Source organism: Phaenicophaeus curvirostris, chromosome 5 (assembly GCF_032191515.1).
Source record: "Phaenicophaeus curvirostris isolate KB17595 chromosome 5, BPBGC_Pcur_1.0, whole genome shotgun sequence".
NCBI lineage: Eukaryota > Metazoa > Chordata > Aves > Cuculiformes > Cuculidae > Phaenicophaeus > Phaenicophaeus curvirostris.
In genome coordinates, this window is record NC_091396.1 from 27,483,410 (window position 1) to 27,506,301 (window position 22,892).

The 22,892-nt window shown below is 42.8% G+C and overlaps 1 long non-coding RNA gene across 5 annotated transcripts in view; it reads left to right on the plus strand.

The window, feature by feature from the left end:
• Positions 1 to 628: 628 nt before the first annotated feature.
• The window catches only part of LOC138721246 (uncharacterized), a 63,693-nt gene continuing 41,429 nt past the window's right edge, over positions 629 to 22,892 (plus strand). For 2 of the 5 annotated variants that reach the window (XR_011337524.1, XR_011337520.1), the window contains exons 1-2: positions 873 to 1,123; positions 5,384 to 5,607. This is a non-coding gene — a long non-coding RNA (uncharacterized lncRNA). The other 3 variants (XR_011337523.1, XR_011337522.1, XR_011337521.1) reach the window with 3 other exon arrangements.

The window sequence follows — 22,892 nt, forward strand, 5'->3', positions numbered from 1 at the left end:
GCTTCCCTGGGCAACTGCCAGTGCCTTATCACCCTCTTAGTGAAGAATTTCTTTCTAATGTCTAGTCTAAATCTCCCCACTCCAATTTAAAGCCATTCCTCCTTGCCCTATCACTACATGCCCTAGTAAAAAGTTCCTTCCCAGCTTTCTTGTAGCCCTTTCAGTTACTGGAAGGTCGCTATAAGGTCTCCTCAGAGCCTTCTCTTCTCCAGGCTGAACAAGCCCAACTCTCTCAGCCTGTCCTTGTATGGGAGATGTTCCAGCCCCTCTGATCATCCTTGTAGCCCCCCTCTGGACCCGTTCCAACAGCTCCATATCCTTCTTATGTTGAGGATTCCAGAACTGGACACAATACTCCAGGTGAGGGCTCACAAGAGCGGAACAGAGGGGCAGACTCCCCTCCCTCGTTCTGCTGGCCGCGCTGCTTTTGCTGCAGCCCGCGCTGCTTTTGCTGCAGCCCGGGACACGATTGGCCCTCGGAACCTCCCCCCGCCCTCCCCCTCGAGGGCTCCGGCCCGGGCGGGATCTGTCGGGCGGAAGTGACGCAAGGCCGGGCGGAAGTAGCTGTGGCGGGGAGGGCAGGAGTGCTGGCGGCGAGGGCTGCAGGGGAAGCGGGGCTGTCCCTGGCCGGAGGGTGCGGGGTCCCCTGGGTGGCGGGGCGGGCGGGGAGCCGGCGGGGTCCCGGGGCTCCGGCATCCCCACGGCTTGTAGAGGGCCGCAGGCACCCCCGGGGCTCGCTCTGTGCCGCCACCCCACGGCGCTCCCCGACAGGGAGAGGTCTCCGGCCCGGGCCCGCGCGTGTGTCTTGAAGGCTTCGATTCGGACGTGTTTAGTGAAAGCCCGTGGGAGCGTCGGGGTGCGTCCGCTCCTCAGTTTGTTAATGGCATCGTGTTGCTTTTATTTCCTGCCGTGCAGGTGCCTCTTTCTTGCAGGGATTCTTCAGGCAAGCTGGGGACAGGAGTGTTTCTGCAGGCAAGGGGCTTTGTTCGTGTGCGGGGTATGTGCCTGACAGGCAAAGCAACAGTCGTGGAATCTTACCAGTGGGTGCTGTGGAGCCTCTTTGAGGAGATATTCTTGCAGCTTTTGACAGGTTTTTTTCCTTCTGGGAAGAGGGTCTTCACAGGTATCTACCTTCTCTCTAACAGATGAAAGTTGCTGCTTGTCTTGTCAAGTCTAGATGTTTTAGAGTGTCAGTCATTGCAGTATTCTGTGCAGAAAGCCTTTTTCTGGCAGAACAGATTACAGAGCAAAACATCACCATTTTGCAAAGTAGCCAAGAATCCTTACTGAGGCTTTCATTGAGCACTAATCCACAGTGGAGAAATTGTACCTTTCCATTGACTGCTGAACTGTCTTGGAGAGGCTGAGGTGTGACTCTTTGCTTCTCCTTTTAATTCCATACATTAACCATAAGGTATGAAGAAACATGTTTATTTAAGATACTGATTGACAGCAGGCCCTTGTATTCTTCCTTGACCCAAACCTGATAACTTCAGCGAAAGAATGCAAAACTGTAGACTTGAGTGTGGGGGGAAAAAGAAAAAAAGGAAAAAACTAGCAAGAGCCTGAGATGGTTGGTTGCTCTAACACGTGCATGCTACCTTTTCTCTGTTAACCGTGTCTAGTTCATGGCTGTTGTTGTGATGCAGGTGTGTCCCTTGTGCTATAGGCCTCTCCTGCTGCAGAAGAAAAATGCATTGTACGTGCAGATGAGGTAGACTAAAATAAAAATCAGAATGGCATTGTGTTGTGTCAAGTAAATACATTTTTTTTGTAGCATAATGGCAACTGTAAAAAGCTTGGACAAGAGTGAAGCAGTACTTTGTTCAAACAGAAGCTGTGCCTGATTCTTATGTTGTTTGTCTCTTGAGAGTAGTGGCGGAGGTTGGCAACATAGGCCTCAGAAGCTTAAATACTGGTTCTGAGAAGCGTTGGAAGGGTATTACAAACTCATTTTTTTTCTGTAAAATAAATGCCATCCTCTCTGAGATATTGCTGCTGCATTAATTGATAATTAGGGTCCTGTATTGTCCTAACTGGCCTTCCTTCTTAGGCTTACACTTGAGCTGAAGTCAGTTAATCCAAAGGTGTGTGTTGGCACTTGAAGCAGTATATGGCTTTGCCTTCTGTGCTTTTGTGTCTTCCTTTAGTCTGACTTAAGACTACTGTTCCCAGCTGCATTTGTAAAACTTCCAGCAGCACTAACTGACTTTTCCAAACCGTATCCATGGGAAGTCCAAAGCAGGACAGAAAACTATTTATTCAAACTTAGTGCGGATGGTGGATACAACTGCAGGTGGTAATGTGTTCACATAATAATTGCTATGTTCTGTTGAGTATGTTGCTTATTGTCCTTTGACAGCATTTCTGATCTCTTACGTGAGTTCCTAGGACAGTATCCTCATCAGGTTGTATATGTCAGCTAGGTGGTGGTCCCTCTAGGCAAACTCTGCATGTGTGGTTAGCTTTTAAACAGCCTGTTGTAAGACTAGAGAAACCAGACCATGCAGTGTTTGGGTTAGTGGTGATCATCAGTAGTGTGCTATTTTTCTTGCCTGTTTTCTCTCCATAAGAATTACTCCTTGTGATGGCCAAGTCAATGTTGCTAATGTGTTTCGATGGCTTCCAGAGGGCTTGGAAAATGGCACTGTTAGAAGAAAGATTATTTTCTCTACGTTCTGTCTGTCTGCAAATGCCATATCTGTGTTAGCAATTTCTAGCTAGTTGGACTGCAGAAGGACCAAGTCAAAGGCCTTTTTCTGTGTTACGTTTCTAGACTTGGTTAAATGAGGGGAAGGACATGTTTAAAACTTTTATCTACTTTCGCACCAAACTAATGCCCAACTCTGTCTTGTAACTCTTTACATTTGGGTGGTCTCTGTATGGAGGAAGGAATGACTGAGGAAGTTGTTTCTGAAACAACATCTAACCTTAGACAGTGGCTGCATGGCTGGCTCCTTGTGCCCAACTGTTCCTCAGGCAAATGGAGGCAGCTTCAAGCCCCCCTGTATTTTTGATTAATGTCTTTAATATGCAGAGACTCAGACAAGCGTATACATGTCCCTGTGTGGAAGAGGGTTATTGCAGGAAGATTAGCACTTTGCTTATAACTGAGTGTTTTGTATTTATTAATCCTGGCATCATCCTCACTTGGGCTTTGAAGCCTATGATGATAGGGCATGAAACACATGGCTTCTGATGCGTGTGGTGCTGCTTAGGCATATCAAAGAGGGTCCTATCAGCCTAAGTATGACTATTGGAGCCCCTGTTGTCATAGAAAGCTCCATAAATAAACAGCAAGTGGGTGTGTGCTTATGCTAGGATTGCGCAAAAAAGGAGCTGTCTGCAGAAGTTGCAATGTTTGCTGTGCAGTTTCAATGGTACTGGGCTGAAAGGGAAAGTTTCTGCATTCCTGGCATCAGTCAGAACTGCAATGACATCCCAGGTGTTTTTGTGTTAAGTCCTTCTCTGACAGCAGCAAGGCACCGTAGCAAGGTGCTACCTTCTCTTACTGCCATGAAGTAGCTTTTGCTAGTGACTGTGTTCCATAGATGTCCCTGACAGCATTGGCACAGAAGTTGGGCATTTTCCCTGTGTGCTTGGGCAGGGTTTTATTGTTCAGATGGAGCAGGGAAATTCCCCTTGCTGCTGCTTGTGCCATATGTAGACTTGGTGTAAATAGAAGTTGTTGTTCTGGGACTCTTGAGCTGACAGCTTTCATTAAGGTCAGTATTTTGAGCTGTCTGAAATCAAGCAACTGGCTTGTGATGCTGGCATCGGATGAAGAGGTCTGGTTCCTCAGTCATGAAATGCTGAAGTGAATGGAGTCTCTGGAAGCCTTCAAACCTCTGAAATTCCACTTTATTTTGGTTCACAAAACTCTCAAGTCTGAATGTTTTTAGTCCAACTTTTGCACAAAATGAAGGGCAGGAAAAAGAGTTTCAGTGAGTCTTACGTGGTTGGTGATTTTACACTAAGGCCTTGATATAAAAAAAAAAAAAAAAAGGCAACCAAAGGTAAAAGTCCCTGGACCTCTTCATGCTCTTGGAACCAACAGCATCATGTCTAACCAGCCTTGGTCAAGAATGAGATCCCTGAAGGTGGTGTATATATATTCCAAGTGTAGGTCATAAATACTGCATAAGGTAATTCTTGTGTCTGTTAGCATCCTTCCCAAAAGGTATCTCCCCACATATTTTACAATGAAGTGTGATAATAGCATAAGACAAAATACTGGCTTCAGAGCTGGGGCTGTCCCTGCACAATGGTTGAGCTTTGTTTTGGTATGAGATGATGGCAGGTTTACTCCCAAGCTTTGTATTTTCTCATGCGTACAGCCTCATCACATAGCAGATAATTGTAGTTTTAAAAATCCATATGCACTTTCCAACTTCACAATAAATAGTAATTGAGTCCTGATGGCCTTTTAAGAGTGGAAGAGATCAAATATGTACAAAATATTTCAACATACTGAGTGTGGGAGGGTGTCAAGTCTGTAGCATTAGTGCTGATCAGTGATTCAATTAGAATGATACGTATTTGCAAACACTTTACTTGCTGCCTGCAAGATGGATTGACGGACCTAGGCTCTGGGAATAAGAGGTGGGGAGTAATGCTCACAAATATTTTCATGCACAGTACATGGGAGGTTGCCTTCCTAGTAAGTTCTCATCCATACAGAGGTAAACATCTGTATAAATACCACCCTTGGCTTTCAACCCAGGACCGACCTGGACAGTGAATAAGAATGCTTGGAAATAGTATAGCTTATGCCAATAAGAGGCTGAGGGAGAACTAAAGCCAGAGGGACTAGATAAGGAAGAAAAAACTTTTTTCACTTAGGAGATTTGAGTGTGAAGTAGAGCAGAGTCAGTGAGAGCCAGTGCATTGTCCAAATCTCTCTTGACAGCCTTTGCACCCTGACAGATAACACTGAGATCCCGAGATGACTGTATGCTGGAGGGGGGAAGTTTGCATGGTGCTATGTCTCTGACATTCTTGATTGATGTGGATATTGGAGTTAGTTTGATCTGTTGTCTTGGTCTAGGTGCTTCTGTGGCTTTGCAAATCCAAGGCTGTGTCTTTGCCATTCTGGAAGTGTTACTATTGTTGGCCAGCTGGCTTTTTGCTAGATGGATGTCATTCTGCCCTCAGCTGGCTGGTAGACCAGGTGTTAGCTTGTCTAGTAGCGAGTTTTTCGGCAATGAGGAACAAAGTAAACAGTTTGTCTGGGACAACTAATTGTGTCCTGGGGTGATCCTGAAGTAGGGTGGTTGCAGTATGTACAGCAACAGTGGAGTGGAACAAAAATTAAGTTTTCCTTTGCTGTTCCCATGCTCTCCACAGAAAATCCAGTTCTATAACCAGTTTTCCATGCCTTCAGTAGGTTCCATGTGGACAGCACACAGGGCCAAACTGCAAGAACAAGAAGGCAGGATTTTGTTGAGACCGAAGCCTGGGGAGTCTGAGGCAGACCTGCTGTACTTTCAAAACCAGTTCCTGTCAGCTAGAGTTTCACCTGTATTGAAGATTGTGAAGAAAGCAGACAAGAGGAAGGAGGAGGGAAGTGCAGATGCTGAGAGACCCCCACTGCAGGACTTCAAAGAGGTAGTTATGTTGGATAGTATTTTCTTTTGTGGGGTTCTTTGAAATTTTCAGTGAACCCTTTCAGTGTTCTTCAGTGCTTGCCCTTTCACCTCTCTCTCAGACCAGTGTTGCTTTTGCCCTGCATGTGTGTCCTCCTTCCAGTATTGTTTGTAGCCTTGTTGGAAAATGCAGTTGTCCAATGTTACTAGCATCCAGTAGAACCACATTTCCAGCACATTGCTGTTGTCTACATTTATCATCTGTATTTGGTATCTTGCCAGCCGCGGTGCAAGAGGTATTTTCTGTGACTTGTACACACTGGACACTCAGTGCTCATTTTGCCATCTGTCCAGACACTGTTCTCAGAGTCTTGGAGATTTAACTCTGCTAGCAGCTCCAGCTTTAAGACAACAGATCTGGATTGATAAGCCTCCTTCCTGTAGTTTTGTTCTCCTATGTCTGCAGTAACAAACACTTCTGTCATGTACTTTAGGAATCTCGAGGTGCTTTCTTTAAAACAACAGTTTAAATCTTGCAGTGCTTGGTTCCAGGTAAGGTCATACAATACCAGTTTACAAGAAGTTTTCAGGAGGCCTTGACTTACTCATGATCACGCAAATCGCTCACTGTTAGAGCTGGCAGTGGAAATGTGCTTTTCTGTGCCTGAACTCCACCTGCAAGGACGCTATTTGTTTCTATACATCCATCCTTGTTTCTTCTCTTAATACTGGCAGTCAGGTCTCAGTACCCTTTCCTGCTTATGCACAAAGACCTTGGTGGCAATACGTAATAAAATTCTTGAACACGCCTCTCTCCACTACCCAGCACAAGTCAGAAGCAGAGAGCTATTAATTGTCCTGTTGCTTCCTCATTGTCTTTGTTTCTCATCAAAGCAATAATAGGTGCTATTAGGGAGCCTTTTTCTCTGGTACCTCTTGTACTGTAGTTATAGTTAAGTAACTTGGCAGCTTTTTTTTGCCTTATTATTTCACCTTCCCAGATTTTCCTGATATTCTCCCTCTTCCAAAAAAGTCCAAGATCAAAAGTACCTGTGTCCACTTTGGGGATGAAGATCCAGAGGAAAGACTGGAGAGTCGCGATCAACACATTATAGCAGTCTTCAACAAAATTATTGTATGTCTGGTTTTTTATGTGATGTTCTAGGCTTTCTTTTAATGCTGTAAACTGAGCAGTGGACAGAAGTGAAGAGTTCTGTTGCTGCTTTTTATTTCTACAATGTAATGAAGCAGTTGTAGGCCTGTAGACTAGCATCCTTGAAAGAAAAATTTCTTTGGCTATATTTTTTGCTGTCAGCTATGAGTTTGAATCTGCTTTCCAGTCCAGACTTCTTCAGGTCACACTGTTTTCGTGCAGGCATGTGCTGCGATGTTGATTTGGATGAGTTTCTGGGCTTTCTAAGGAAGATGTTCTCATTGCTCTGCATTGGCCCAGGTTTTCCTTTATCTGATTCTTTGAATGGTGTGTGGAGTTTGGCAGCCCAGCCTTTCAGAAAATAGCTTTGCTTTGGCTTTAAGTAAGTACAAGGTATTCTGAGCCTGACAGCAATGTAGCAGAAAGCTTATGAGCTGCACATCTGAGAGGTTTTTGAGTCCACTTTTAGCTAAACATTATGAAAATGCCTGGCTATTGTGATGGTTTCTACAGGTTTGAATTGTTTGCTGCAGGAATGAGACAGGTGCAGTAGCAGTGCCCATGGGAGACCCATCTCCAAGGGCATTTCACCTGAGATAAAAAGTGAGGTGAGATTGGGAGCGGCTATTTTATGCTACCTTCGTTAACTATTGAAACTTCCCCACAACAATGCCTAGTGTTTAATGAGTGGTAGGGCTCAGAATAAGTGACTTGGCATGCTGAAGATGAGGAGCTGGCTCAACAGTGTCTCTGGCATTACCACCTTAGTGTAGGAGGAGAGAGTTCTACCAAGCTGCCGTCAAGTAGGCAGTCCATACCCTGCAGTTAAATAACATTGCAATCCTTTTGGTTTAGGAAAAAGGCAATCGCTTTAAGTGAGGTGGATCAAATTTGCACTGTTGTAATAGAATTGATCTTGTTCTGCTTGTTTTCCTCTGAGGAGCAATCTCTGTTAATTTGTCCACTAGGTTTGATTAAGTCTGTACTTACTAAAGTTGCACCTGGTTCCTCCTGGCATGATATTTAAGTACAGTTGCACAAATTATCTTTCACAGCCTTTTGGATTTTGACATAAACATTTTTTTTTTCTTAGGCTACAAAACTGGAAGCCATGGCTGCTATCATCAGTCATTGCTGTAGTAGCAAGAGCTGCTAGCTGAGTGGGAGTCAGATGCTGGGAGCTGGTATGTGATTGATAGCTGTGGTTGCTTTGGGAAGGTAGCTTATTTTGAAGGACAGCTTTTTTGAAAGGAGAGTTATACTTTTTTAACTACCAGTTGTGTTTACTCGATACAGGAGTGCATAAAGCAGCTACCAAATGTTCAGACTGACTTTTAAGCTTCTCTGGACTGAGGACATGCAAGAGGTTTTTTGCTTAGTCTGCTCTGGATTTCCTGTGCATCCTGTGCAAGGCTGTTCAGAGCTCTGCCCTTCCGTTGCCTGGGCAAGTAACACAGTAATTTAGTCAGGATTATTTTAGCTCCACTTGCCTACTTCTTACCGTGTAAATCTCTTCACCCTGCTGCTCTCTAATCACCTTATAAGATGCCTGTTCCAAGCATGTGGTAAGCACAGTACAGTACTGCCCCATTTATCCCCAGAAATTCAAAGTATTCAGCTATGCAGGGTTTCCTAACAGCAGGAAAGCTGGAACTGTTGTGTTTGGTGATATTTTAGATGTACTTGCCTGGCTTAAATTCACTTATAATTAATCATATTCCTTCTCTGGGTTGCAAAAACGTTCATATTTTTGTCTCTCTGTCCTAGCATTAAACTGTGTGTTAAAGGAATAGCACATGCACAGAAAAGGGCAAGTGGCTGCCAGCAGCTTATGTGTTGTGTCCTAAAGTTTGATCTGAGACTGTCTTTAGGATCATATCTATACATTTGTTAGTGGCAGGTGTGTGTGGGTGTCTGGAGAGGAAACTGGTGACACGTGGCTTCCCTGTTTGCAGGTGAAGTTTGGATCTGGAAGAAAGAGCATTTTTGCACAAGATGGCAGCGAGAAGAGCTGCTGAAAAGGCACCAACAGTTTCTGCTGCTGAGTGCCTGCAAATCAGATCAGCTGCTCCGGATGCACTGGATGCTGAGGGAGCAACAGGAGAGGTGCCTATTCCCAGCGTTAAGGATGGTGAGAAAAGAAGGTTCTGCTTATCCAGCCTACCATGTTTACGTAGCCTTAGTGACCATAATATCAGTGCACCTTGTTTTTAAATTAAAGTAGCAGTATTGTCCTCAGTTTAGGAACCTGAAGGTCACTTGGAATGTCTGTAGCGTGACAAGGGTTTGGAATGGTCTGAGACCCAAACTAACATTCTAAAAACTGGGTTACCTTTCTTGCAGATTTCCTTTTTGCTTCACACAGGCCCTTATAGATTTACTTTTCAAGGGTCTTGTCTTCTTTTTCCTCTGTTGTATGTAAAGTTTTTCTTGTTTCATTGTTGACTTCCACAATTTTAGGAAGAGGGTTCTTCTTGCGTCTGATGGTGCTTGAAACCGCAGTGATGTGGTTCTCACTCCTACCTAGAAGCTGAAAGCTCAGTCTTCCATCACCAGATCTGCTGCCATGAGACCGTGGCTTTTCTCCATAAGGAATGCTGTGAGGCAGTGCTGATGAGTCAGTGCCACCTCCAGCAGTTACTTGTCTGATGGCAGTGTGACAAGGAAAAATAAAACCATTTCAGCTGGTACTGACATAACCAGGCCTTTTTTTTTTTCTTTTCTTTTTTATTGGGCAGTCCTCTTTGCTTAGGACCACACTGTGTCTGGATTTTCCCCTGACATGCTCTTTCTCACATTAAAATATGGGCCAGATTGTCATTTGAGTGTTATCACCATTTGACTAAGGTTTCTATCTGCCCTGACCTCTGTCAGAGAATTGGTAAGAACCCCTAGATATGCTGTGCTCTGTGTGCACAAGTCCACTATCCAGTTCAATATACTGTGTTTGCTATAGATCCTGTTACACTTGTGCATGTGTAATTCTGTCTCAAAGGTAAATACATCTACAGCTATGGTATGTATACATGTGGTATAGCTGTAGCTGTGATCCTGTTCGAGTACGATGTTTGTAAAAAATATAGTAACACAACAGAGGTATCGGAAACCGTCTTGGCCTCCTCAGCATGATTTTTGTCTCAGGATCACTAGAAGTAAGCGGAGAAGAGGGGGAGCTCAATTTCTTGTAATAACAAAGTATGTGTGCCTGGTAACTCTCAGCTCAGTTGCTGATTGTGGAAAGCTTACTGAATCGTTTAGGAGGTCACTCTGGCTTCTCATCTATTTCTAGTCAACATGCAGTATCAAACCTTACTGGTGTTACAATGAGTGTCATTACTGCTGTTTGAACAGGGGGTTGATGCTTTCAGGGTTGACTGGTTTAGGATCATAAGGGTGTTCCAAGTTGCTATATGGAATACATGAACAAAGTGTAAGGAAGAAAGCCGCTAAATCGAGTCCTTGGATAGTGGGCTACAGGACGACTGGTAGGTCTTGCTCTGACCAAAGTGGATTTAGATCAAGTGATAAAGGAGACTAATTTTCTTCAGGGTAGGGAAAATGCCCTCCCTGCTAAAACTTCTACTATGTTTAAGCCTTAAAGGTGAACACAGGACATTGTTAGAAGCATGTGTTGAGAATACACCCTGTCTCACTCCGGAAACTGGTTTACCTAATAATTCTAGTTCTCTGTCTCACTCAACAAATATTTGCTAGGTCATGGTTCACCTCACATACAAGTGCAGGTTCAAATTTTCTTGGGCTGAGAAAGTATCTAGTATTTACTAATGTATAAGAATGCTCTGACTCATGGATTGTGAATTATGTGCTAGTTTAGCTTTTCTTGCTGTTGCTTTGCATTAAAGAAACAAAATTCCTTTACCCCCGTGCCTCCTCGAACTCCTAAAGAAACAGTGTGGAAACAACATTTTATTGTGACGTCATGAAAGCCCAAATATTTTAGTTTTGTTTGAAGCTAGATAGACTCCTTTACTCCTATTTTAATTTGGCTACCAAGGAAATTAAAAAAAAAGAAATAATGCAAGCCTGGTTATGACAAAATTGAAATATGTTCATAATACTATGGTCACTTAAATCTCATACTGCTTTCTCTGCTGGATCCTATAGATAATAGTGATGACTTTTTGACCTCTTAGCGGCCGTGTTTCATAATGGGAGAGAGTCTTGGAAGCCAAAAGAGTGAGGAGGAAGCTCAAGCTATTAGCAAAGAGAATTTCGAGAAGCTGTGGTCTGTATCTGAGGAAGAGATCCTGCAGGAGCAAGGAAAGGCTTCTGGCTCAGCTGGGTATGTGCTTCCCAGGATGAATTCCCTAGAGGTGTGGAAGTTCACTGAATGTGTTGGTGTTCTGAAGTCTTACCAAACTCGGATCAAAGATGGAAGCTTGGGTTTCCTTCTCATTGCATACATGGATAATCTAGCTTCCATATCATGTCAGTAGCTTGTGGTTAGGAATTAAGTGTGAAGATTAAAGAGTCTTTATTCTTCATTGCAGCTTAGCTTAAGTCTGCCTTCTCTCCCCTTTGCTGTGGGATAAGGTGATCCATACACCATCTTACTTTGCACATCGGATACCTGGTTACATGTACATGTATTCAGGTCCTAAAATGTAATTCTCTGAAACAGACAAGAAAGCAAAGCTGTTTTTAGGATGGCCATAGCAGTGCTGAGGTGAGAGAGCGCCTTGGATTTTCCCCTCCAAAAACGTAAGACTTGGGCTGGAACTGTCAGTACCCGGATGGGGTAGACGTGGGCATGTGGAAGACTTCACTTCTGATCTGTACTTGGCGGAACAGAAGAAATTACAGCTAGTCTTGAACTTCTTGAAAAAGTGTTTTAATTACCTGGCTGTTGGGTGCAGGGGTCTGGTCTCCGGTTTGCATCCTTGCTCACTGTGGTGGTCTGGGAATGCCTGTCACTGACAGCTGATGACAAGATGAGGGAGAACCCTGAGCATGTTAAGTTTGAGAAGGCTTTCTGTGGTCTAGGGCAATGTAAAACTTGTTGGTGTTGGTTTCAATGATTTTATGTGCTCAAGAAGAGCAGACATACACATGTAGGTGGCAAACAAGGGAGTTAGAAATTTTCAGCATTTCAGATTCTCTAGCATCAAATTTAGGCGTGAGTGGCATTTTAAATGTGTAAGTCTTGTGCATTTAGCTTAAAGATCATGTTAATGATCTTCATTGTAGGCAGCATCAGTATAACTAGAAAGTTGACAAAGGAACTGTGCAAAATAATTGCAGATGGAATCTTTAGGTACATTCTTCATTCAGAGAGCTGAGCTCTCCAAACCATGTGAGGTGAAAAATCTGTCATTCCCAAAATATCCGTGCTTAGGGATTTATGCATGGTGAAGCAACCCCTAAACTAAATTCCTGGCTTACTGATGACTTGTAACTGAACAGGCACAGAGATGTGAGTTAAAGAGACTTTTTCTCTGTGTTCAGGAGTGTGAATAATATGTGCATGTTTAATGCTGCCCAGTTTCTGAATTGACCTCTTAGGAAGCAGAGGAGACTCCGTGGTGTGGTGTGTGAGGATGGCTAGGCAAATCCATGCTGGGTAGCGTCTTCAGGGTCTGCTTGTTGATACTGTTCTGGTTTTGCTTCTGGAGGCTCTGGACAAGAATGGGCTTACTTACTGATGTACTGTGCACAGATTGACATAGTCAGTGACTTGTTTGTCACTGTTCGTGTGACTTCACTACCTGAGAAAGTAAGAGCTCTGCTTGTATTCAGCAGAAAATATAAGTGCTTTACAGAGACTGGGCTGAATGCCTCTCCCTCGCCAAGGGAGATTTTAAACTGCATTATGAGGACAGTGTGCAGTGATCCCAGGTGTGGGATAGATCACTGTGTCCTCTTTGAACTGTTTCAGAGATATGGGAGTCACCGCAAAAAGAGATGACTTCTCCCAAGTACAGAGCATTTCTGAATTGCTTGTTCTTTGTCCTCCAAAGGATAAATAACAAATGTGGGTTTTGTATTCTGTTACTTTATACATCTCTGACACTGCTTACTGAAGTATTTCTGTACCTTTTAAAGGCACAGTGCACAGGCTCTTAGTGATCACCCATGCCATGAGCATCCCAATGCCATCTTCTGTTATTATCTGTCCTTCAAAACTCCCCTATCTCCCAAATGTTCCTTTTTTTCCTTCAAAGCATGAAGAGAATAGCCATGTCTCTTTTCTGGACGTTGTCAGACCATAATTGAATCTTGGGATGAGAAGTCAGTTCAGAACAAACAAGTTCTCTTTCTCCTAACCTAATATCTAGACCATTCATTACAGCTATAGGACAGTTCAGTGAAGAGCAGGTAATTCTTTTTGTGGTGTATGTTTGGTGTATTCTCATAGCATTTGGATTGATGTGATCTGCAGGCAGGGTAGGCAACCTGTCAGACCTGGGTTCCTCCCAGAATCACAGATCAGAATTCTCTCCAGGATGAACAGTCTTGCTTGGGATGTGCCTTTTCAGTGGCAGTGAGGGGGAAGGAAACAATTACTTTTTTATTTGTATGAGAGAATATGTGGAATTTTATTGTTGCTTTGCCTTGGAAAGATGTTTATCAGCTCTTTCTTTGGTGTCTCCTCACCAGTTGTAGCCAGTTTATGTGCTGAAGAGGTCATAAAGCAGTTAAGTTCCTCAGATTGAAAAGAAGTGACAGTTGCTACAGAAGAAGAGGGCACGTGGAATGGAAATGAAAAGGCTAAAACATAAAGAGCAGAAGCTATAGGCATATCAAGTATTTTGAGACTTTTGTCACTTCTTTTTCTGTCTCTTTGTCAATACTTGCAAATTCCAGTTTATTTGCTTTCTTAAACTCAGGATGTAATGGTAATGAAGGCCATAAAAAGGAATTAAAAATGAAGCAGAACAAACTGGAGGAGTATGAAGCTATGCATGGTGTAGGATCATCTCTTTCCATGCAGGAATTTGGTCTGGAAAAATCTGTAAGGAATGAAGAAAATATGAAGGTAGAAAGCTCAGGTAAGACACACAGTGCCTGTTGTTAATGTCCTGAACATAAATGTAAGGTTTGTATGGTGTTTACATTGATCCAGATTTGATTGATGTGGCACTGTTAGTTTTCCAGCTCAGAATTTTACCATGATATGTACAAAGTAGATACGGTTTGGGTTCGAGAAAGAACATCGCTGTTCTTTCTTGTCAGGCTCTGTTGATTAGAAGGGTGTAACGGAGGTGAGCTATTCAGTGGTCTTACTTGAGTTCTGAAATTTCTTCTGAGGTCTTTGAAGGGAAAATGTGTTTTGAACGATAAGTATCATTGCTCTTCTGTTTAGTTGTGTGAACAGGGAAACAGAAGAGTGTGGTAGTGAGATTCAGCTGAGGCTTGAATAATTTCTTTTAACTGGAATGGGTTGGGGACAAGAGGGTGTTAGGTAGAGTTAGTGATTTACTCACTGGATAGCATGGAGGTGATTGGTAAATCTCATTTCAGGGAAACTGTTCATATAGCGCATATGTCTTACTGTGGCACTGCTCCTGATAGTTGGCTCTGCGGCTTGTATCTCAGAGCCCACATGGTGGTTTCCACAGCTTACCGTTTTTTTTTTTTGTGCTGTGTATGGAGGGAAGTATTAAGCTGTAGAGTATTCCTTTGCTTTTTTGGAATTGTACAGGGCTATTGCCTCTTATGACAGAACTCTTTAATACTCCATGAATGCCTGTATGAGGAGAAAGCTACTTTATCCCCAGCGGCTAGAGCAACACACTTGTTCTCATGGTGGAGAAAAGAAGTGTTCCCTCTTAAAATTCTGCTTTTATTGTTGCTTTCCTCACTGCAGTTTTTTCTTTAGCCATTTATTTTTCTTTGTGATTTTAGGCTCCCATTCTTATACTTCCCACCCTTTTGTTCGTGACATCTCTCTCTACCTTGTTAGCATGCTTTTCCCTGAATTTCATGTCATGTAAAGGCTGAGCAAGATTATAGTAGTGATCTTGGGAATAGCTCAATGTTAGAGCGTCATGTGCTGACAACATCTTTTGCTTCCCATGGAAGACTGCACAGGAAAGGAGAAAAGGAGTTTTCCCAGGGTATTTGAAAAAACAGAGAACGGATGAGCTGGAACACAGTTATAAAATGAAGGGAAACCTTTCCAGCACCTGAGTTTATGAATGCAGCCCATCTTGGCCAACGGCAGTTGTAAAATATTAATTTGACATCAGCACTTACTGTTGTTATTTTTGTATCTGTTTGTGTGCAGAAGTAAACTCATCATGAATAACCCAGCAGAAATGGTCATTCTGAATTTCTCCAGGGAGAGAATGATGACACAAGGCAATGGGATTGCTCAAAAGTCAAACCTGTCTCTTCAAATGAGATAAAAGACTACTGTTTCCAATAAACAACATGGCAAAGCCTTTATCCAGCAATTTATAATCTTATCTAGTGGAAAAGTAAATTCTGGCACCAAGACAAAAAGGGAAGCAAAGCAGAAAGGGAAGAGGTTGGGTGGTAGCCTTTAATATAACCCAGATCTGAAAAAGTTCAGTATAAATGTTGCATTCACACTGGCAGCTTGTGTTTCTGTAAAGGGATTTCTCAGTGATTGAACAATCTGATGCCTTGGAATATATTGTTTTTTTTCTTGTTGACAGGATCATAATACTAAGGGCTGGTGGTAATATGTGTAATCCTCTTAGAATGATTAACTCAACCCTGTCAATTTAGTAATTAATGGAGAAGGAGAAAACAATTTGTTGAATTACTAATGTTGATAGATTTAATTTTTCTGCTGATTTTATTTCCTCTGGTTTTGCGCCTACCACCCACAAACATTCCACTTTCTTACATTTCAAATGCTTTTTCCTTCTCTTCAATTAAAATGTATGCTGAGCTTTTGGCTGGAATTCTGTAGAACGGCTTTCTGGTTGTGGAAGATAACTCTGTGCTTGGTGCCTTACCTGACTGAATACCACCTTGATCATAAGGGTGAAGCTTCATTGTCGAAAGGATGAGTGCCCTTCCTGAAAGTTTATCTGCTAATTGGAGGAAAGTAGAAGTTTAGGTTTCAGGCCAGTTATCAGGAGAAGGAGATATAATGAAAGAAGATCATCTCAATGGGAATTACTGTTCCTTGCAAGAGAAAACCAGAATGCTAGAACTAGTAGCTGCAGTGCAGATGAGTTCTGGGCTGCTCCAGCAGGAGCGATGCTACTGCTTCTTGTGCCCTCAGACTGCCTGTTCTGTCCTTATGTGTGATTGTGCTTCAGATAGTGTATCTTCTCATGCTGATATGGAGTAGTTTCCTAGTAGCAAAGCATTACCTTTCCTAGTGTTCAGACCTTCCCAGTTATATCTCTCCCGTCCCTTCACTTCTGAGATTATTCCACATGCTAATCTCTTATTTCCTAGGGCAGCTCTTGTGATGTCAGGTACAAACGTCTTGTTTCTCAGATTCTTCTAGTTCATAGAATCATAGAATGGTTTGAGTTGGAAGGGACATTCACACGCCATCTAGTCCGGCCCTCAGAGTCTGCAGGGACATCTTCAACTAGATCAGGTTGCTCAGAGCCCCATCCGACCTGACCTGGAATGTTTCCAGGGATGGGGCATCTACCACCTCTCTGGGTGCCCTGTTCCAGTATTTCACCACTCTGTGTGAAAAATTTCTTGCTAATATCTAGTCTAAATTTCTCCTCTTTTAGTTTAAAACCATTACCCCTTGTCCTATTGCTACAGGCTCTGCTAAAATGTTTTACCCCATCATTCTTAAAAGCTCCCTTTAAGTACTGAAAGGCCACAATAATGCCTCCTCAGAATCTTCTCTTATCCAAGCTGGAAAACACCAGCTCTCTCAGCCTCTCTTCATAGGGGAAGTTCCAATTCTTTGATAATTTTTGAAGCCTTCCTCTGGATCTGCTCCAAAAGGTCCATGTCTCTCCTGTGCTGAGGGCTTCAGAGCTGGACACAGTATTCCAGGTGTGGTCTCAGTAGAGCAAAGGGGCACAATCACCTCCCTTGACCTGCTGGGCACACTTTTGATGCAGCCCAGGATATGCTTGGGCTGGAAGTGCTCATTGCTGGCTCATCTCCAGCTTCTCATCCATCAGGATCCCTAGGTTCTTCTCCACAGGACTGCTCTCAATCCCTTCATCCCCCAGTCTGTATAGATACTGAGGGTTGCATTGAACCAGGTGCAGGACCTTGTTGAAATGCATGAGGTTTTCACAAGCCTGCTTCTCCAGCTTGTCAAGGTTGCTGGATGGCACCCCATCCCTCAAGGATGTCAGACCTCACCACTCAGCTTGGTGTCATCTGCAAGCTTGCTGAAGGTGTACTTGATCCTGTTGTCTGTCGTTGATGAAGATATTAAACAACATCAGTCCCAGAACAGACCCCCAAGGGACACTGCACATCACTGGTCTCCATCTGGGCATTGAACCATTGACCACTACCCTCTGTGTGTGACCATCCAACCAATTTCTTATCCACCAAATAGTCCATCTATCAAATCCATATCTCTCCAATTTAGAGAGAAGGATGTTGTGGGGGACTGCGTCAAAGGCGTTAGAGAAGTCCATATAGATGACATCCATGAGTCTTTCTTTGTCCACTGATATAGTCACTTGTAATCACTCCTTCAGTGAAGGCTACTAGGTTGGTGAGGCAGGACTTGTCCTTGGTGAAGCCATGCTGGCTGTCTTGAATCACTTCCCTGTCCTCCATGTACCTTAACATAGCTTCCAGGAGGATCTGTTCCGTGATATTCCCAGGCACTGAGGTGAGACTGATAGGTCAGTAATTCCCAGGGTCCTCCTTTCTACCCTTTTTAAAAGAGGGTGCAGTGTTTCCCTTTTTCCAGTCACCAAGGACTTCATCTGACTACCCTTCTTATTCTTTGCATCCCTCACCAAGTTCATCTCTGGCCTTCCGAATGCTATCCCTACACAACTGGGCAGCATCCCTATACTCCTCCCAGGATACCTGACCCTGCTTCCACTGCCTGTGCGTTTCCTTCCTGCCTTTTAGTTTGAGCCACAGGTCATGACTCAGCCATGCTGGTCTCTTACACCTGGGGATGGTGAACTCTTGTGCTCTATGGAAAGCATCCTTAAAGATCTGACAGCTCTGCTCTGCTGCCTTATCCATGAGGGCAGTTTCCTAAGGGGTCCCATTGACTAATTCTGTGAAGAGCTGGAAGTTTGCCTTCCTGAAATTCAAGGTCTTGACTTTACTCTTTGCTTGACCCATATCCCTTAGGACTCTGAACTCCACCAGTATGTGATTGCTGCATCCCAGACTGCCTCCAACCTTGGTGTTCCTGTTTAGCTTGCTTACGTTGGTGATCACTATGTCAAGTATTGCATCTCCCCTGATAGAGGTGTCTGTTACCTGGCTTAAAAAGTTGTCTTCAAAGTTAAAGCTCTTTATAAGAAATTAAATCAATAATTTCTTTCTTTAATACTTGCACCATTGAAATCTTGTTGAACTGCCCACTATCCCCACTGTGCTGTTTCTTAGGCCAGCTGTGTTAATTTTCAGTTGTTTTGATCTTTTCTTCACAAACTGATCTCCTCCAGCCTTTAGAGGGAAGAATGAAGAGCAGCATTGCAAATGCAAATAAAACATGAATAGTAGTGTTTATGCTCTCTCCAGTGTATCTAGGCTGAAATCATATTAGTTTCCAATAATTTGCTTGAACCTCTTTTCATTAATACTTTTGAGTCACTTCACATCTCCCCTAACATCCTCTCCTTGGATGATATTAGATGGCCTTCTCAAAAGTAGGATTGATACTATTTTTCTGCCCTGGTTCTGATTGTTTTGTTTTATGTGTCCTGACTTCTGTTCAGCTTCTCCCAAATTAGCCTTGTCTATGTATTTCATTACAATGCTATTTATGTCCTCTTCTAGCTCTCATGAAACCTTTGATGTTTATGCATCAGCCAACAGTCAGCTTTAAAACTGGAGTTTTTTTATTTTACATGAATCCTGTATTTGATGCCGTCTTTAAGCCAAGTGAGGTTGCAAAAAGAGAATAGTATTTTCTTCATCCCTGCCTTGGAAGGCAAGACTGCCATTCCCCTGTTCTCTCTCAAAGACGATGATCTGCCTGTTAAACCCAGGAGGAAATGGATTCACATGAACAATGTGGAGTTTGAGAAGCTGGAATGGATGAAAGATTTACACTCATTCCAGCAGAAGAAAACCAAAAAAGTTTTGAAAGCAGAAACTGGTATTTTTCCTGTTTGTGTCTGAATCATGCTTCTCAGCAGTGACAGTTTTGAAGGCTTCAAAAGCTAGTCCTCTGGTTACTCAGTCTGTGAAATTTAATTAGGCTGAGAGATTCTCCAGTTCCTTCCACAGGGTCAGTTGATAAATGGTCAGTTCAGTCTGTAGTGCTCAAAAGAGCTAGGAAGTGAGAGCCTAGCAACTGTAATCCAGGATGAAACATGTCTGAAAGCTAAGAAATAAGGAAAGAGGGGAGTAAATTTTTTTGAAGAATTTGAGGCTGGACCTGAGGAGGTTTGGACTATCCCTTCAGCAGTTGATGTAAGAAGTGGAATAAGTTATGAATTGAGTACAAGGCAATAAAAATAATATTTTTCTCCCTCCACACTTTTACTGTAGGGAATGCAAACTTGATTCAGTTGAAAAAGAATTCCTTCAGATGCTGATTTACTGACACATCTAGGCCTGCATTGCCATGGAGAAGAGGCAGAAGTAGGTGTAATGTAGCAGGAAGGGCACACCTTTTTCAGTTTTCTGTGTTTGACTAGGCAGATGCCTTTTTGTCAAGGCTTTTTAGTGACAAAAACCTTAGGAAAGTGTGGATGGGTGATTTTTCTTTTGAAACAAGCTCCTGAAGTTGGGTCTGCATGCATTAACTGCTTTACTTTCAGAAAACTTCATCTATGCTTTTTCTCTTTAATGTCATTAAGGATCTGTGGTGTTGCAAAAGGTTACACATACATCCTTTTCTTAAGACATTCACTTTTCTCCTGTCACATCAATGATTGGAGTCTGTTTTGCAATTGCCACAAAGCAACAGAAAGCATTGTATTGTACTTTAGCTCCTCTACGCAGTATTATACAGTTAATCTTAAGAGGACTCTTTTACCGATAGCTGAGCATTTTGTTGTGTTATTTGAGTTTTTTTCTTCATTTTGGGGGTTGGTTATTCTCTCCAACAGCTCCAAGTCTCACAACCAAATTATTCTACAGAGCACATAGGCTCTACTGATCTTGAGTTGTATTGTTCAAAAGGTAAGTCACATTCCATGGAATTTCTTCTCATAATTCAAGTTTCTGGTGGATCAGTGCACAGATTCTCTGGTACTAGTTGTTTGCTTTCTGCTTTTCAATGAAGGTGAGCAAAATCACCACCAGGGCATTCTTTTTTTTTATTGAGGATCTCCTTACGGTTAGACAACTTAAGTATTGGGACATAACAAACTGAATTTCGTGTTTCTCTGGAGAGAGATGCTTCCAAGTGTTGTTCAGCAGCAGTGCTGCAACTTCAGTTCTGTTGTTGCTTTGAACACAAGTTGTTTTTTGGTGTGTTACTTCTGTGACAAACCTGTCCTTGGCAATGACCCTTTCACTCCTGTTGTCTGAGCCAGCTTCAAGATGTGCTTTTTCTGTAGGAGGTGAGAATGAACCAACCTGCTCGTAAAGCAATGTGCCAGTAGCATAAAGCAAAATGAATATTTGCTTCTGTGCACATTTCCACCTAATTCTTAGAGGAAGTGCTGACCTTCCCTCCAAGAGCAGTGGAGGCAGAGAAGAAAATGGTTTTGAGAACGATGGGGCAGAATATGAGTCCAGGCTTTGGAAAGAAAGGTTTCCTGTATTGAGGAATTGGAGTTGCTCGCCTCAGTAGAATGAAAGGAGGAGAAAATACAGGAAACACCCCTGCATATGGTTTAGCTGCTTTACAGTAGAAATAGGAAGAGGCAAACACGTAGATTGTGGAGATGTACCCACTTTTAACATTGTCTTTGTGTGGCATATGCTTCAGGCCAAGGCTGGAGAGTTTGCTTCCTTCTTGGAGGGCAGCATTCTGCATCTGCTGCTTGATGCTGGATTTCTCTTCTTGCTGGGCTTCTCACTGGATGATGCAGTGGGTAATGTCATGACAGCATCTGTTGGTGCTCTCTGGGGTCTGATGGTGTCACTTAGTTATGAGTTGAGACAATGTGTAGGGGTTTGATTTCATGCTGAGCTGTTTATGGTAATCAGAATACAAGATGTGGTAGGTAGCTTGAACAGAATGTTGCAGGATGGGTTAGTTTAATGGTCAGTAGAATGCCACTGCTGTGCTTTGGGACAGACAAGGGAGTGTGTTATCCTGTTCTGAGAGATTCAGACATCTTTTCTCCTCTTTGAATTAGCTCTGACTCATGATTAAATTCAGCACAGGCTGCTGAGATTCTCTTCCTTTTGACATCTTTCCAATCTAGATAAGGCCGCTACTAATCTAGTGGTACTATTTATTTTTTTTTAATACAGCCTGTTATGTTGTTGGCTTCTTCCTTTGTAGTTTTCCTGCTTCTGAACAGATTATGTTCTCCCTGCTTTCCCCTATGCCTCATAATGATGTTGGTTTGTTTTTTTGCTCTCATTGTCCATTTCCTGCTGTCCTCATATGCTGTTCTTACACTGATAAATACCTGATTTTACCTTCTCATATGTCTGTCGTTTTTCCTTGATGCTTTTTCTCCTGTTAGAAGGCTGAAACTTCTTTTGGGTGTTCAGAGATACCAGAGAGTCCTGAGCAGCAGCATTAAGATATTTTCCTGGTTGGACAGAAGCAGTCCATTATAGGCAAGGCATGCTGTGGGCTGTTTTTCAAGTTGCTTCCATGACAGCTGCTCCAGTGTCAGACTGCAAGGGGTTGGTGGTAGGGAAAGGTGGGTAGATCTCAAGAAGCCCCCTGCAACTTATCCTAGGCGTTTAGAGCTATCCCTAGAGGAGAGGCAAGATAAATGAAGGACTGGGTAGCTTTTTCCATGTCTTGCTTCTTTTTTAATCTATGAGCCTAGTGGTGTTCTGCTAGATGAGTCCTGCCCACCCATGGTGGGTAATTAGTGCCATGAGTCAGCTTCTTGCTTTTCTTTCTTTTGGTATTACTTTGGTTTATAAATGTCTGCAGTGCTCTGATTTGAGATCAAAGCTTGTGGTGTGATGTCTTATGTAAGTGGGGATTGCTGACTCTCACAATGCCAAAAGCAGCACTGAGAGTGCTGCATCAGTGTGTTTTCTCAGTTGCAGAGCTCTTCCTAGAGTTTCAAAAGGTCTGCTGAGTTTCAGAATGTGTCTGAGGAAGGGATAGGGCTGCAAGTCTGGCCTTCTGCTTGAGGATTTGTAAGACAACTAGGATTTGTCCCCACTATGAACACAGAAGATTGACGTACACAAAACCCACGCTGCCTGAAGCATGGTTTCTTTCTTCAATGGCAATGGGAAGGAGGCACCTTACTCTGTTTCCTTTGAAGATGCAGATACTCTATCTTGTGCTTTTATTTCTCTTGGTCGAAGGAAGGCTATAGTCCCAATCTCTATATTTCAGATGGACTCACAGCTTCATCCACTAATGTCAGACCTTGTCATTCACTTGCTTACCAACTTTGTTTGTTTGAGGGTTTTTTTGGTGGGGTGTTTTTGTTTCCTTTTTTAAAAATATCTGATAATAACTTATGCTTCCTTGGCACTTCCATTTGAATTTTAAAGCAGTTAAGTAGTGCAAGTGCTTGATTTTTCTGTCTTTTATATTCTAAAACATTCTGGGGCAAGTAGGTCTGCTATGGGAGGAGTCCCCTCTTGGAGGAGTTGAAAGCTCACATACTGCAGTCTTGCCCTAGAACCTGAGAGAATCTGACACTGTCATTAGCTGTGAACAAAAAAGTTGGGATTTTTTTTATTTGCTGAAACTGAGGGATGTGAAATAAAAGCCACACAACATGAACAGATTTTTATTTTGTTTTGGCATACCAGTTATGTATTTATTTTTAGCATACCTGTTTTTACACAACCATTCTGTATTATTTATGACCTAAGTTCCACACAGGTCCAGAAATGGGAGTAGAACCAATAAATGCCAAATTCCAGTTTAACTTCTAGAGCCTTAGCAGTTTGTTTGTTTATTTTAGTCTTAAATTTCTTTC